The 16,672-nt window shown below is 38.1% G+C and overlaps 2 pseudogenes; both read left to right on the top strand.

Annotated features, from left to right (window-relative positions):
- The first annotated feature begins 383 nt into the window (after positions 1 to 383).
- Positions 384 to 5,875, top strand: LOC120572343 (annotated as a pseudogene).
- A 1,691-nt stretch (positions 5,876 to 7,566) lies between these two features.
- The window catches only part of LOC120572545, a 37,398-nt pseudogene continuing 28,292 nt past the window's right edge, over positions 7,567 to 16,672 (top strand).

Below are 16,672 nucleotides of genomic sequence, written 5' to 3'. Positions count from 1 at the left end.
ATGGAGTGATTTTGAAAATATATTATTGAAATTCTATAATAATGATGCTAGGTGTATTTAAGTGTATGTACTATGAGTGTGTGGGTGTGTTCAGCCCTTTTTCCTCGGAATCTAATCTTCCTTCTAGTCCTGACAAGAACATTCTATTGAAGTTCCGACTTCCAAAGAATTGATCAAAACACTTCATGGGAATATGCGTGTGTGTGTGTGTGTGTTCAAGTTCTACTTGTTTTTTTTCCAAACTTGAATCTTGACAAGTCGTGACAAGAACAATATTCTTGTGCAGGTGTGTTGGCAGTTAAACCAGTTAGATGAGCAAAAAAAAAACAGCACTAAATGTATGTATATAAGAGGTGTCCCCGTCAATTCAAGTTACTCTTACAGCAGATGTTGACATTTAAGCTCTTTAAATGGTAAGAATCTGTATTTTTTATTTTTTTTAACTCAGACTATCATTACAATTTTACCATAAAAATATATCAGTCTTTTCATCAACTTTATAAATGTGTTCATTTCTGAAACATGAGACATTGCTCTTTATGTCACCAAAGAGGGACAGAAGGCAGGATTAATAACTGAGATGTAGGACTGCTCGATTATGGAAAAAAATATAATTACGATTATTTCGGTCAAAATTGAAATCATGATAATTTAACACGATTACTCGTGGACTTCTGGAAAGATCTTGCAATTACTGAACTTAAAAAAACAGTGGAAAAAGTTAAATAAATCAACAGTAAAAAACACATAACTTTATTTTTCACTCAGAACACAAGAGAAAATAACAGACAACTTGCAAAAGTAATGAGCGAAATAATTGTTTTTCTCGATTATTCTGTTTTTGTGATCATTGAGAGCCAAAATCATAATCATGATTACATTTCAATTAATTGCACAGCTCTACTGAGATGGATCTGCGTGGGGCAAGATGGAAATTGTGTGAGTATTTTCTAGCAAAATGAATATTTAAGATATTATCCATTAAATAAGAACTCTCTTTAAACTTCTTTATTTTGTGATGACTACTTTTTTTGTTATTGTCAATCTGATCCAGCTTGTAGTAGCTAAATGGCCCGAGGCATTAATTCCAAAAGTGATGCATGGGCAATGTGCAGAGTTAGGTGTATGTATGGCTAGCAGAGTCAAATATGTGGTTATAGTGCACATGTAGTCTGCTCAGTTCCTTGACGTAGTCCCTATCTACGATTCAGACCCATTGAAGAAATCAATGTTTGAGTTTAGCTTCACACTGGTACACTTTGGATTTCATCACTCTATTATGAAATGAGGATATGTTTATGTTTTGCTCAACTTCAAAATTAATGTATCCTTCCAGAAGAGGAACTTTAAACTGTTTTATTATACTTATTGTATAAATCTTTATTCATAACAGCATCAGAAAATGTCTGTAAATGTGATGCAAACAAGTTCAAGTAGTCAAGTGTCTCGCATCTAGTTGCTCAAATAAACTTTGGAACAGTAAAATTCTGTAATAATTAATAAAAACACCTTGCTAAACGTTTCCTACTGGGGTGTGCTTCTCTCTTTGTTTGATAAGTAGCCATCAGTGTGCTGCTGCTGCTGCTCACACTCTACCACAGCCCTGCTGATGCTGTCAGCTTGAAGGACAATCTGGCTGATTGTCTGAATGACAAAGACTATGATGAACTGCTGAAGACACACCCAATCAGAAGTTGGAAAATGTATTTTCTTTGCTACTTATTCAATTAGCTGAAAACATTTTGTTAACTTTTGATTGTGTGAGAACGACCCACGTTTGGGTGGGCTGAGTCCACCCCTGCCCCTAGCTTCCACCGGCCTTGACAGCTGAGACAGTGGGCGACATTGGAGCAGGGTGAAAAACTCAGAATCAGAAAGGAGTTTATTGCCACAGTAGTTAGCCTACGTGGAATTTGCCTGGGTGATAAGTGCATACATAACAAACAAACGTATTAAGCATGAACACAGGAGAAGCACATTTGATATTCACATACATAAAGGTAGGTAGACTTTAATGACTTACACAGAAGCATTTAATGGAATCTATTTTGAGGAGAAAATTAGGCAGGCCGTACAGGTTAACCAGGATGTCATGTTGTGCTGTCCCAACTCTCTGAAGTTCCAATCTACTTGAAGGTATATTTAAACGCATGCTGGAACCATTAAGTTTAGCTGAACCTTCAATGTCAATGAAGATATTGTGGGTGCTGCACAGATGCTTAATCCAAATACCTCAGCACAGACAGAATGTGCTATGTGTTTACTTCCTCCATGACCTTGGCAGGATGGTAGCGATTGAGGCCGCACTGTCTTTATCATACTGCTGTTACCTCTCCCGTCATCTATGGAGACACAGAGTTCAACTACTCCTCTGCCTAAGACAGGTTATGAGGTTATGTTGGACACTGACCTGAATGAGATCTAGGGCACCACTGTCTCAACTTACATAGCATGAGTTCGTAAGCTGTAACTTCCACCAAAGAAGGCTTTAGGCTGCCCAGTTGTAGCAATGCCAAACCTACTACCTTTCAAACATTACATATTGGCCTTATTTTGTATCTGTTTGTATTTTTCTGTTCTGACAAGGTAACCATAATAGAGTCGTTGGAGGACGTGTGGAGACCTACAGGAATGAAGAAGAAGGCTGGTATGCTGAACTGGGAGCCATGAGGATCCCAAGTACTCACCAGTGAGTTTAAGTTTTAAAAACATTCAGTTGGGCATTTACATATAAACATGGCATGCAACCCTTCCCTGTCTCAGACTAACATGATTGTGTAAAAAGGATGCTGATGAAACTACCAGCTTTTTATGGAGTTGATTTGCAAGGAAACCATCCATATTATTGTTATCACAATTATTTAAAACACTAAAGGTGAGATACCAATTAAACTTGGATAGAATCAAAAAGAAATTAATAGTTATGTTATGTTATCTATAGAGCGAAACATTCCTGTTTATTTACAAAAAAAATAACATGGCGAGTTACTTAAAGGTCCCATGGCATGAAATTTTCACTTTATGAGGTTTTTTAACATTAATATGCGTTCCCCCAGCCTGCCTATGATCCCCAATTGGCTTGAAATGGCGATAGGTGTAAACCGAGCCCTGAGTATCCTACTCTGCCTTTGAGAAAATGAAAGCTCAGATGAGCCATTCTGGAATCTTGCTTGTTATGAGGTCATAACAAGCAAGGTTACCTCCCCTTTCTCTACTTTGCCCGCCCAGAGAATTTGGCCAACCCATGGGAGAGAGACATCATGGCTTTCAAACGAGAAAAGTGGCAGTTAGTCAAGGCCACACCCCCACCCTCCACCTTGCCCCACCCTCTCTCCTCCTCAATAGCTAGAGACACAAAAATGGCACATCCTAAGGAAATTGTGGGACTGGCTCTAGTGGCTGTAATTCTGCACCAAGGCTGAATTTCAGGAACGAGACTTCAGATACAGTATTAGGGGACCACTAAGGTCTATATAAAAGCATCCAAAGAGCAGCATGTCATAGGACCTTTAAAAATAGCAGAAGGTAAATTTTGTTGTTGAGGCCCTTGGAGGCTACCACTGTTGTCACTGTCTTGTTAACTTAAAACTCAAAAATGATATAGGGATGTTACATGTGCTACCATTAAATGTCTTGCCTACACATCAAGTAGTTAGTAAATGTCATTGTTTACTGTCTGTCTCACACGGTAAAGATACATTACACTAACTAATAAGCTAACCACCATCCCCTTTGTCACCAGCATCATCCACTGGTTTGCTAATGAGCTGAATGTCAAGCTGAATAATTTCATCATGTATGACCCCAACACCTTTTACTTGGTTAATGGGTTGTTGGAGAAGATGTCCATAGTGCAAAAGGACCCCAACGTTCTGAAGTACAACGTGCGGCCAAGTGAGAAAGGGAAGTCAGCCCATGAACTGCTACAACAAGCTTTGCAGAAGGTACATAAGACAGAAGAAAGGAAGGAGGGATGGAAAAAAAGTTACACAAATTCACACATCCTTGGAAAGCAAATTTATTTTTCTTTATTGTAGAGTAGTCTATCATCATAGAAGGTTATATAAAACATGGTGCAACATATCTAATGGGATAACTTCCTCAATATTGGACCTACCGGGTCCAGGAAATTCATTAATTGCAGAAGTCAGAGTTTACTGTTAAGCTGTTCTGGCCAGTAAGGTTAAAAGAGGACATGTTTATAGTCTGAGCTATATAAAATTAGTGGAACTACTTGCATTGCTGTCCGGTGGGCCCAACCTCTAAGAGCTTCCACTTGGTGCCTTTTTGTGTCAGGCTAGGCCATACAGTCGAGTTACGCATTCATGTTTCATTAAAGGCAAATCAAAGTTCAGTTTTACTCATTGTGACACCATCAGCTCAATAGATAAATGAGTGAATTGTTCCTGTTTTTTGTAGGTAAAACCTTACGTGCAGACTCATGGCTGCGATGCTGCGCTGAAAAAATATGACCACTACTCTGTGAAGGTAAAACCCAATGATATCATAAAATGTTGTAAAATGAGAACATGTAGGGTAAATTGCGAATCACAACTGATATTTTTGTACTTTATGAATAGCATTATTTTCGGATGCCATTTTCAATGGTTTAGCGTTTGAAAACAAACAAGTTCTTACTGAAACATCCCACCACATCCACAAGTGTCAATTACATGGAAATTTGTTTAATAGGAGTATCTGAAAGAAGAAGGAGATCTGAAACCCCTGGCCAGAAAATGTGAGGTGGTCATGAAAGGTCTGGGAAACTAAAGTTGTTCACTGTTTACTGGCTTTAGGAGAAAACCAGTAAATTTAATAATTTCATCTGAAAGACAGTAATTCAGTGGCTTTATATGTAGCACTATGTAAAGTACTGTTTTAACCTAAACTTAGATTAAATTGAAAGTCATTTTTATCAACTGGCAACAAAACTCCTTAGACACATATGCCTGAATGTTTCTCTCCCAGTTTAAAACATAACTTATAAATATGACTGTACATGGACATACCATATTGACATATTTGAAATTTGCACCTCTCTAATACACTGCACTCAAACAATTATTTTTGTTTTTAAGGTATTATGAAGTGACTGGTGGATCTGACCTTCTCCCGAAAGCTATTCTTAATGTCCTGAATGTTCCTATTCTCCTCAACTCCAAGGTCAAACGTATCAGCCAGTCAAATAAAGGTGTAATAGTATCGTACCAGACAGGACAACAGTCTTCTTTTACTAGCCTTTCAGCTGACAATGCCCTGGTAACAACCACAGCCAAAGCAGCCCTCTTCATTGACTTTGAACCACCTCTCTCCATCAGAAAGATGGAGGCACTGAGGGCAGTCCACTATGACAGTTCTACTAGAATCAACCTAACCTTCAGCGAGAAGTTCTGGGAGAAGGACGGCATCAGAGGAGGAAAGAGCATCACCGACCGGCCCTCTCGTTTCATTTACTACCCCAGCCACAGTTTCCCAACAAATAACAACATTGGTGTCCTACTGACCTCCTACACTTGGTCTGATGATTCCCTCCTCTTCTTAGGTGCGAGCGATGAAGACCTGAAAGAGCTGCTTCTGAGAGATTTGGCGAAGATCCACGGTGAGAGAGTCAAATCTCTCTGCACAGCGGTGGTGGTGAAGAGGTGGAGCGCGGATCCTCACAGCTTGGGTGCCTTCGCTCTCTTCACACCCTACCAACATGTAGAGTATGCTAAAAATCTCTTCAGCAGTGAAGGCAGGGTGCACTTTGCAGGTGAACACACAGCTTTTCCTCACGCTTGGATCGAGACATCTATGAAAGCTGCGATCAGGGCTGATACCAAGATTAACAAAGAGTCAGCTAGAATGCGACACCATGACGAGCTCTAGGGTCTACTTTCTAGGTCTATCAGTGCTATCATAGTAATGAAATGGCTGTGTCAAATTGTTTCTTACGCTTGGTGATTGCATTCCTTCCTTAAAAGTAAAGCTCATTGTGATTGTCCTTACACCATGCAGTTCTAATCTGCATCAAACTGGTGTTAATGATGGCTAGTTGTTGCTAGGCAAAAGTATAATCTGATATAATTTATTTCCAAAACAGCTTTTGAGATAATTGTCTCTAAAAATCGATAGTACGTGCACTACTAATCATGCTTCAACCTTGATGTTTGTTGTGTTCATTTCAATTCTGCTGTTTGGCTGCAATGTCAAAGCCTGGCACTCTTCCTGGGCCTGGTTGTTCCTCGCAAGTTAACTAGCAGTTTTAAATTAATTATATAGATTATAGCCTTTCTTTTACCAACAAAACATGTTTTTTTAATCATTTTTTTATTGCTTTTTTTTCATTTATGTGCTTTTTGATTAACTCTTTTTGGTCCAAATTTGTATTGTTGGTTGTTAAACATTTAATCATTAACAACCCATTAATTAACTTCAAAACTTTATGCTAACTAATTTTAACATTTTCAGAAGGCATTTAGTCAAGATACAATCATTGGAAAAACACAGGTAATCTTCAAAAACCAAACCACAACAAATGGAAATATTTTATTTCGGTGATTGTATATAGCAATTGTCCCTTACAATGAACAGCATTGACACATGGTAAATACAGAGAATGAAAGAGCAGGCAATTGACATCTGATCTGATTTAAACATAACATAAACAGTCAGCACATTACAAAGAAACAAACTGTAAAATGTGTTCATACAAAATTGCCACTTTTTCAGTTCATTTCTGCTGTCAAATGATTTATTTATATGCTCAAATGAATAGTTTTTTGTCCATTACTTCATCCTTGTCCTTTCAATACTCTTTTTTGTGAATGTTTAGCAATTCTTACCAGCTCTATTAGTTGGGTGCAAACATACATTTTAAGTTTCCAGGTGAGGGTTAAATTATCTTAATGTGCCATGTAGGTTAAACATGATTTCATTACATTATAGATACATGTACGCAGATATAATGAGGATGTTTATGCTAAACAATATTGTTTTATCATAAACATCCTATGAATATAATTCAAATGTTAAGAAATGTGTAATTTGTGAGTGTGTGTGAGTCAATAAACAAAATCGTTGATACAATATAAATGTATTATTGATTCAAGAGAAAAAGTACAAATTTTGTTGATGACTTAAGAAAAACATTTGTGTGCTTGGTGAAAGACACATGTAACCCCTTTAAATTGCAGGTGCTGCTGCAAACTCTGTTATTTTGTGACACAAATATAATAGGAAAACTCCAGGAAATCCTCATGGAATTACTTTATGGACACTATAAAACTTGCTCTCTTTCCTTTTTTTCCAATAACAATGCTAACCTTCTGTGATATGTCTTCCTAAAATGAATTCCTTTTCATTGTCTGAAGTTAAGTTATAGTGTCACTGACATTGCTTTAGTGGCAACAAGGCAATTTTCCTGCTCTGTGTAGGAACAGCAGAGGTAAAACCAAACTGCTGGGCAGACTAAACCAGATTCCAGTAACCAGTGCCACACACCTGTCATCGAAGTTCATCAGATTTGAGAATTTCAGAGCAAGACCAACAAGCAACCCTGCAAGCCACAACCACAACACTCCCATTATGGCAGTGATGGTGTGGAAAGCCCTCTGCTTTGATTGATCAACCCGCTCCCTGTCCCCGCCCACTTCCCCCGGCCCTGGACGAATCAGAACATGGAGAACAGAAAGGCTGCAGAAAGATACGACAACTGAAGTGAAGATCATTGCACAGAAAAATGAGACATAGGGAAAACCATAGCGAACTAGTACACCACTCCATCCAAAGCACGGCAACCAAACACATACAATGCTGATATTTCGTATCTTGACTCCACCCGACTGTCTCAGCCCCATGTAGGTGACGGGGTGAACAACAGCCAGGTAGCGCTCCACACAGGTAAGGATGTGAAATAACATCTCTCCAGGGAAAACCATAGTATACAAATAAGTCCCTACCCTCACCAACTCTGAGAGACCAGTGTATACACCACAAAAGAAAGCTATGCCTCCAAATGCACAGATCAGCTCAAGAGCAGCCATGTTGTAGGAGAAGATGTCAGAGTGGCTCGTTGTTGCAAAGGAACGCTGTCGCCGCCATCGTTGGTGACCCAGGTAGAGGACGAAGGTGGAGAGAGGGAGGATGAGGATGTTCTTAGTGACACTGTAGGCCACGGAGACGATAAGTCCAGCTCTGGAGTCTTGGCAGGTGTAAAGGTGGGAGGAAGAGGAGTTGACGGACATAATGGTTTTGTATGGATTTGCTTTTATGGAGAAAAGGGAGAAAAGAGGAACAGAAATAAATTAACTGAGATCATTTCAAAGATGATTAAAGTGATTTAAAACTACAACAAATTATTTTGTTTATCCATTGCACATTTTGTCCATAGTAACAGCAGATATATTTGCCTATAATATTGCGATATATTGAGCATTTACTGTATGCAGGTGTAATAGGCATGTGTGACTACATGACAGCAGAGTATGCTAACCTGATCACAACAGTCCACCGCTTCATGTGCCAATTGGAATTTGTCTTGAGACATATCCATGTAAAAGTACGGCAGTGTTATTCTGACAACAAATCTCCCCAAAAAAATGAAATTGAAGTTAGTAGACTATGTAAAAGTTAATTAAATTATATTACAATATACTGAGTTATGTATTAACAAAAAAGGTTTTCTTGTTTCAGTGAGATACATTTATTTTGTATCAAAAGTACTAAAATCATTTGTTTAACATGAAGAGTTTTTTTGTTAAAATTAAGTATAACAATAGAAGTGTTCTAATAATGTGAACCATAACTTTGAATGAAGTGAAATGAAAACTGAAGGTTTCATGCAAGAAACTTAGGGAAGTTAATTCTAAAGAAATAAAAGGATGAAATTCTAGGACAAAAATAAATAAAATTGCAAAAGTATCAAGAGAATTAGATCCTAACTCAAAATATCACTGTTTTGAGTCACAATTCACCTTTCCATCTCATCACTTTGAATTTAGTCTCATTTTGGACATAATGTTGACTAAAGTCAAATCTTAATAAATTAGATTTCTCGTGTATTTTTGCTTTAATCATTAATAACTTTTCACCACTTTTGTTTTCTTCTTTTCTTTGCAGACATGGGCTTCCATAAAATGTTCATCTTGTTACGGAAAAACAATCACAAAACACGTTTTAGTCTCAAGTCCCTTCTTGAGATTAAAGTTAATACAAATAAAAATTCAGATTATTTTGCACAATTATATTTTATTTTCAGATACTGACAAACACTACTGGGTTTTTGTGTGGTTACCTTCAAAATATATGAGTAAAATTAAGACACAACATGATAAGTTAATTTACAGAAGGCTACTGGTCTCTTGATTTTCCCCAACTTGAGTCAATGACTGGAAAATGGTAATGCTAATTGTTAATGTTGATAAACATTTACACAGTGTTGCTTAATATCCAAGGAAAAGTAATGAAATGATATAAACTTAAAACTGTTACTTAATTCAAGGACACCCACCTTCTCAGCACTGCTTGTTTTTGATCTCTCTCCTGTGCATCCAAACTCACCGACTGCTATTCACTCGTTCTGATCCCAAGATATATTAATGCTTCTGTGTCTGAGTGAATAAATGGCACCCAGGACAGGTTATGTTTGCATGTTGTCAAACAAATGATGGATTCTGTATCACTTTATACTCTTAATCGTGGCAGGCAAATTTTCTTTTCACATTACTCTTCCACAGTGGTGATATTTCAAATGTGTTTTTGTGCTTCATTAACTTTCAGTCCATCAAATATGACAGGATTCAAATACCCTGCAAACTTAAACAGGTGTTTATTCAAATTAAATGTACTACTGACTGAAAGTCACTGTGTGTACAGACAGCAATTTGTTAGAAATGTTCTGTCAGGTGCTTCGTAATGACCATAAAAACAAATGTGTTATGTGCTGCAGGACCCAAATGCAGGAGATCAGGCAGGAAAAAGTTTGAGCTTAAAGATTTATTAGAAAGAAGAGTAAATACCAACAAAGCAGTCAAAAAATCAACACAAGGAGTCAAAAAAAGCAGACAAATCTCTGTCCAAAATGAAGATAAACACAATGAAAAGGGTGTGACCAAAAACAGAGACTGGAACAAACTCAGAGCGAAAAAAAATTCACAGGAACAAAAAACCAGGAAGTAAAACTAGACAAGACAGCACAGAAAAGCAGACTATCACAATAAAACAGGAAACAGAGCAAAATACAAAACAGACCACCACAATAAGACAAAACAGAACAAAATGCCAAACCCATAACAAAATGATCTTGTTATACAAATAAAGCTTTTATTGTAATTAGAGTAAGTGTAGGTGGGCTGAGTCCACCACTGCCTCTAGCTTCCGCCGGCATTGACTGCTGAATCAGTGGGCGACTTTGGAGCAGGGTGTAAAGGAAAAACTCACAATCAGAGTCAGGCCCTGTTTACACGCTTGCAGGTGAAAACGAAAAGATATTTTATCGGATTTGCCTTTCGTTTATACGGCGACAGCATTTTTCCAGGCTTAAAAACGCAAAAAAGTGCAACCACCCTCCAGAGTGGAAATCTTAAAAACGCTCCACCGTCGTGTTACCGTCTGATGGGTAAAATCGCAAAAAGTCCGAAGACAGCAGTGTGGAGGGAGACGAGAAAAAGGTCCAATTAGTCTGTTGTTACGGAGTAGACTACAGAAATTATAGGCTCCTGTTATCTAAAAGATTTTCAATGTAATGGCTCAATATTTAAATGATTTCGACAAGAATGAAGAAAAAGAGAGAGAGAGAGAGAGAGAGAGAGAGAGCGCAAGTGGCAGCAGCCAGCGGGCAGAGGAGGATCTGCTTCAGCCTCCACTGCCCGCTGCCTCTGGCTCTCAAGCAGTGGCTGAAGGGCTGCGAGGCTCAGGGTATTCGTAGTGCTCCCGTGGGTGCTGTGCTGTGGCTTATCACGGTCGACTGTGCCGGTCATCATCAGACAAACATTCAACTCCACCTCCTCGTCTGTCCAGACAAGCCTTTGTTGTTCGCTTCGACATGTTTTGGTTTCGCGCTACTAAGGAGAGAAGTAGAAGGAAGGTTCTACGCTGGCGAACGGACATGGTGGTGTTGTGTGGCAGTGCCACTTAGCCGCCTGGCGTGCATACTACATAGAATTTCACAAACTTTTGCATCACAATATGCACGCAGATTTCCCCCCCAAAACTCTCGTCTAAACAGGGAATAAAAAGTGAGAACGCAATGCCACTTTTGCCGCCCAGATGCTTAACCCAAATACCTCAGCACAGACAGAATGTGATATGTGTTTACTTCCTCCATGACCTTGGCAAGATGGGAGCGCTTGAGGCAGCACTGTCTTATCATACCGCTGTTATCTCTCCCGTCACCTATGGAGACACAGAGTTCAACTACTCCTCTGCCTAAGACAGGTTATGAGGTTATGTTGGACACTGACCTGAATGAGATCTGGGGTACCACTATCTCAACTTACATAGCATGAGTTCGTAAGCTGTAACTTCCACCAAAGAAGGCTTTAGGCTGTCCAGTTGTATCAATGCCAAACCTACTACCTTTCAAACATTACATAATGGCCTTATTGTGTATTTTTCAGTTTGTATTTTTCTGTTCTGACAAGGTAACCATAATAGAGTTAAGTGGTCATGTTGGAGGACGGGTGGAGACCTACAGGAATGAAGAAGAGGGCTGGTATGCTGAACTGGGAGCCATGAGGATCCCAAGTACTCACCAGTGAGGTTAAGTTTTAAAAACATTCAGTTTCTGCATTTACATATACACATGGCATGCAACCCTTCCCTGTCTCAGACTAACATAATAGTGTAAAAATGATGTTGATGAAACTTCCAGCTTTTTGTGGGGTTTATTTGCAAAAGAAACTGTCCATATTATTGTTATTATACAGTCATTATTTAAAACACTAAAGTTAAGATAAAAATTAAACTTGGATAGAATCAAAAGAAATTAATAGTTAAGCTATTGTAAAGGTTTTACTATCACTATAGTGGAACTGACTCAGAGTTATTTTATGTTATCTATAGAGAGAAACATTCCTGTTTATTTACATAAAAATAATACGCAGAGTTACTTCATAATAGCAGAAGGTGAATTTTGTTGTTGAGGCCCTTGGAGGCTGCCACTGTTGTCACTGTCTTACAACTCAAAAATGATGTAGGGATGTTATATGTCTTGCCCACACATCAAAAGCAGTTAGTGAATGTCATCGTTTACTGTCCTGGCTCACACGGTAAAGATACATTACAGTAATAAGCTAACCATCCCATTTTCACCAGCATCGTCCGTTGGCTTGCTAAAAAGCTAAAGGTCAAGCTGAATGAATTCATCATGTATGACCCCAACACCTTTTACTTGGTTAATGGGTTGCTTCAGAATTCTAGAAGAGTGCAGAATGACTATGATGTTCTGAAGTACAAAGTGCGGCCAAGTGAGAAAGGGAAGTTGGTTGATGAACTGCTACAAAAAGCTTTGCACAAGGTACTGTACGTCAGACAGAATAAAGAAAGGAGGGATGGAAAGAAAGTTACACAAATTCACACATCCTTTCGAAGCAAATGTATTTATTGTGGAGTAGGTTATCACCGGTATAGAAGGGATATATAAAACATGGTGCAACATAACTAATTGCAGAAGTCAGAGTTTACTCTTAAAGGTGCCGTAGGTAGGATTGCAAAGATCCAGGACTTAGACAAATAATTTGAACATCGACAAATTCTCAGTCCCTCCCCCTTCTATCCGATAAAGCCCAAAACAGTGTCCTAAGCCCCTCCCCCCCACAAGACAAAGCTGTGCATGATAGAGCGGGGAGAAACCTATCTGCAGCTCGTGCGATGGGAAGGGGGAGGGGAGGATGCTATGAAATGCATGTGCAAGAGCAGTGATTGACACACAGTTAGACACCCCACCCCCCTGACCTGCTTCATGTAGTTCTACTTGAACATAGGGTCAGTTTCAGCAAATATGTCTTAAAGTTAGCTTCATAAGCCTTACCTGCTGCATCTTTAATATATTCCGGACAGTGAGGTTAAAAGAGTACATGTTTAAAGTCTGAGCTATGTAAAAATTATACAAACATTCAACTACTGGCATTGCTCTTTGGTGGGCCCAACCTCTGATAGCTTCCACTTGGTGCCTTTTGTGTCAGTCTAGGGCATACATTCAAGTTACAAATTCATGGCTCATTATAGGCAAATCAAAGTTCAGTTTGACTCATGGTGACACCATCAGCTCAATAGATACATGAGTGAATTGTTCCTGGTTTTTGTAGGTGAAAGATTACGTGTAGACTCATGGCTGCAAGGCTGTGCTGAAAAAATATGAGCACTACTCTGTGAAGGTAAAATACAACGATGTCATAAAATGTTGTAAAATGAGAACCATGCGTGGGGTGAATTGCGAATCCCAACTGATATTTTAGTGCATTATAAATAGCATTATTTCCGCATGCCATTTTCAATGGACGGCATGAGAAGAGAGAAGAGCATCACCGACTGGCCCTCTCGTTTCATTTACTTCCCCAGCCATAGTTTCCAATCCAATAAGGCCATTGGCATCCTGCTGGCCTCCTACACCTGGTCTGTGGGTTTTTGGCAGTTACTGATGGGTTTTTGTTCCTAGGAAAAAGTATAATCTGATAGAATTAATTTCTAAAACAGCTTTTGTGATAACAGTCTGTAAAAATCAATAGTACGTTCAACACTAACCTTACTTCAACCTTGATGTTAGTTGTGTTCATTTTAATTCCACTGTTTGGCTGCAATGTCAAAGCCTGGAACACTTACTGGGGGCCTGGTATTTACTCGCAAGTTTTAAATTTAGTTATATAGATTATAGCGTATATTTCTTTTACCAACAAAACGCGTTTTATAATTTTTTTAATTTTTGTTTTAATATGCTTTTTGACTGTTCAACTCTTTTTGGTCAAAATTTGTATTGTTGGTTGTTAAACAGTTAATAATGAACAACTCTTTAATTAACTTAAAAACTTTATGTGCATCAGGAATTTTAACATTTTCAGAAGGCATTCAATAAAGATACAATCATCGGCAAAACACAGGTAATCTTCAAAAACCAAACCACAACAAATGGCGCCCATTTAGAAATATTTTATTTTGGTGATTGTATAGCAATTGTCCATTACAGTGAACATCATTGACACATGGTAAATACAGAGAATGAAAGAACAGGCAGTTGACATCTGATCTGATTTAAACATAACATAAACAATCAGCACATTACAAAGAAACAAACTGTAAAATGTGTTCATACAAATTTTCTACTTTTAATCTAGGTTCATTTGTGCTCTCAAATTATTGATTTATATGCCAAAATTAATAGTTTTCTTGTCCATTACTTTATCCTTGTCCTTTCAATGCTCTTTTTCTGTGTGCATGTTTAGCAATTCTGGCCAGCTTTATTAGTTGGGTGCAAACATACATTTTAAGTTTCCAGGTGAGGGACAAATTATCTTTATGTGCCACATAGGTTAAACATGATTTCATTACATTATAGATACATGTACATAGATATACTGAGGATGTTTATGTTAAACAATATTGTTTTATCAGGAACATCCTATGAATATAATTCAAATGTTAAGAAATGTGTAATTTGTGAGTTAGACTCATTAAACACAATGGTTGATACAATATAAATGGTAAATGATAAAACTTGCTCTCTTTCCTTTGTTTTGTCCAACGATAACAACGCTAACCTTCTGTGCTACGACTTCCTAAAATGAATTCCTTTTTGTTGTCTGAAATTAAATTATAGTGTCGCTGACATTGCTTTAATGGCAATGAGGCAGTTTTCCTGCTCTGTGTAGGAACAGCAGAGGTAAAACCAAACTGCTGGGCAGACTAAACCAGATTCCAGTAACCAGTGCCACACACCTGTCATCGTAGTTTAGCACATGTGAGTAGCTCAGAGCAAGACCAAGAAGGAACCCTGCAAGCCACAACCACAACACTCCCATTATGGCAGTCATGGTGTGTATAGTCCTCTGCTTTGATTGATCAACCCGCTCCCTGTCCCCGCCCACTTCTCCCGGCCCTGGACGAATCAGAACACGGAGAACAGAAAGGCTGCAGAAAGATACGACAACTGAAGCAACGACTGTCGCACAGAACATCGGGATATAGGGAAAGTCAGAGCCACCTGCTAAATTACTCCATCCAAAGATCAGCAACCAAACACATACAATGCTGATATTTCGTATCTTGACTCCACCCGACTGTCTCAGCCCCATGTAGGTGACGGGGTGAACAACAGCCAGGTAGCGCTCCACACAGGTCAGGATGTGAAATAACATCTCTCCAGGGAAAACCATATTATACGCATAAAACCCTACCATTGCCAACTCTGAGAGACCAGTGTATACACTACAAAAGAAAGCTACGCTTCCAAATGCAAAGATCAGCTCAACAGCAGCCATGTTGTAGGAGAAGATGTCCGAGTGGCTCGTTGTTGCAAAGGAGCGCTGTCGCCGCCATCGTTGGTGACCCATGTAGAGGACGAGGGTGGAGAGAGGGAGGATGAGAATGTTTTTATTGATGCTGTAGGCTAAGGAGAGAAGTCCAGCTCTGGATTCTAGGCAGGTGTAAAGGTGGGAGGAAGAGGAGTTGACGGACATAATGGTTTTGTATGGATTTGCTTTTGTGGAGAAAAGGGAGACAAGAGGAAAAGAAATAAATTGATTGAGATAATTTTAAAGATGAATAAAGTGATTTAAAACTACAACACATTATTTTGTTTTATCCATTGCACATTTTGTCTATAGTAACAATAGACATATTTCCGTTTAATATTGCAGAGTATTTACTGTATGCAGATGTAATAGGCATGTGTGACTACATGACAGCAGAGTATGCTAACCTGACCACAACAGTGCAACAACTATCCCCGCTTCATGTGAAAATTGGAATTTGTCTTGAGACTTTTCTAAGTAAAAGTATGGCAGTGTATTGCTGTCACCAAATTTCACCAAAAACTTGTTCAGTTTTTCTTTAAAATGAGGAAATTGAAATTGAAGTTAGTAGAATATCTACTGTTAATATAATATTTAATAAGTTAATTAAATTGTATTACAACATATTGAGTCATGTATTCTTGTTTCAGTGAGATACATTTATTTTGTTTCAAAAGTGCTAAAATTTGTTTTAACATAGATTTTCTTTCTTAAAATTGAATGATTTTGTATGAATGTATAGCAATAACAATGTTCTAATAATGTGAACCATAACTTTGAATAAAGTGAAATAATAACTAAAAGTTCCATGCAAGAAACTTAGGGAAGTTAATTCTAAAGAAATATAAGGATGAAATGGCAACGGCATCAAGAGAATTAGATCCTAATTCAAAATATCACTGTTTTGAGTCAAAATTTGGCTTACTATCTCATCGCTTTGAATTTAGTCTATTTTTGTACATAATGTTGACTTAAGTCAAATCTTAATAAATTAGATTTCTCGTGTATTTTTGCTTACATCATTAATAACCTTTCACCACTTTTGTTATGTTCTTTTCTTGGCAGACATGGGCTTCCATAAAATGTTCACCATGTTACGGAAAAAACAATTACAAAACACTTTTTGAGAAAATATCTAGTTAAGCAAAGTTCCTTTTTGAGATTAAAGTTAATACAACTGTATTGTT

This window comes from Perca fluviatilis, chromosome 14 (assembly GCF_010015445.1).
Source record: "Perca fluviatilis chromosome 14, GENO_Pfluv_1.0, whole genome shotgun sequence".
Taxonomy (NCBI): domain Eukaryota; kingdom Metazoa; phylum Chordata; class Actinopteri; order Perciformes; family Percidae; genus Perca; species Perca fluviatilis.
Note: the sequence above shows the minus strand (reverse complement) of the source record. Positions and strands in the feature narration are given on the sequence as shown.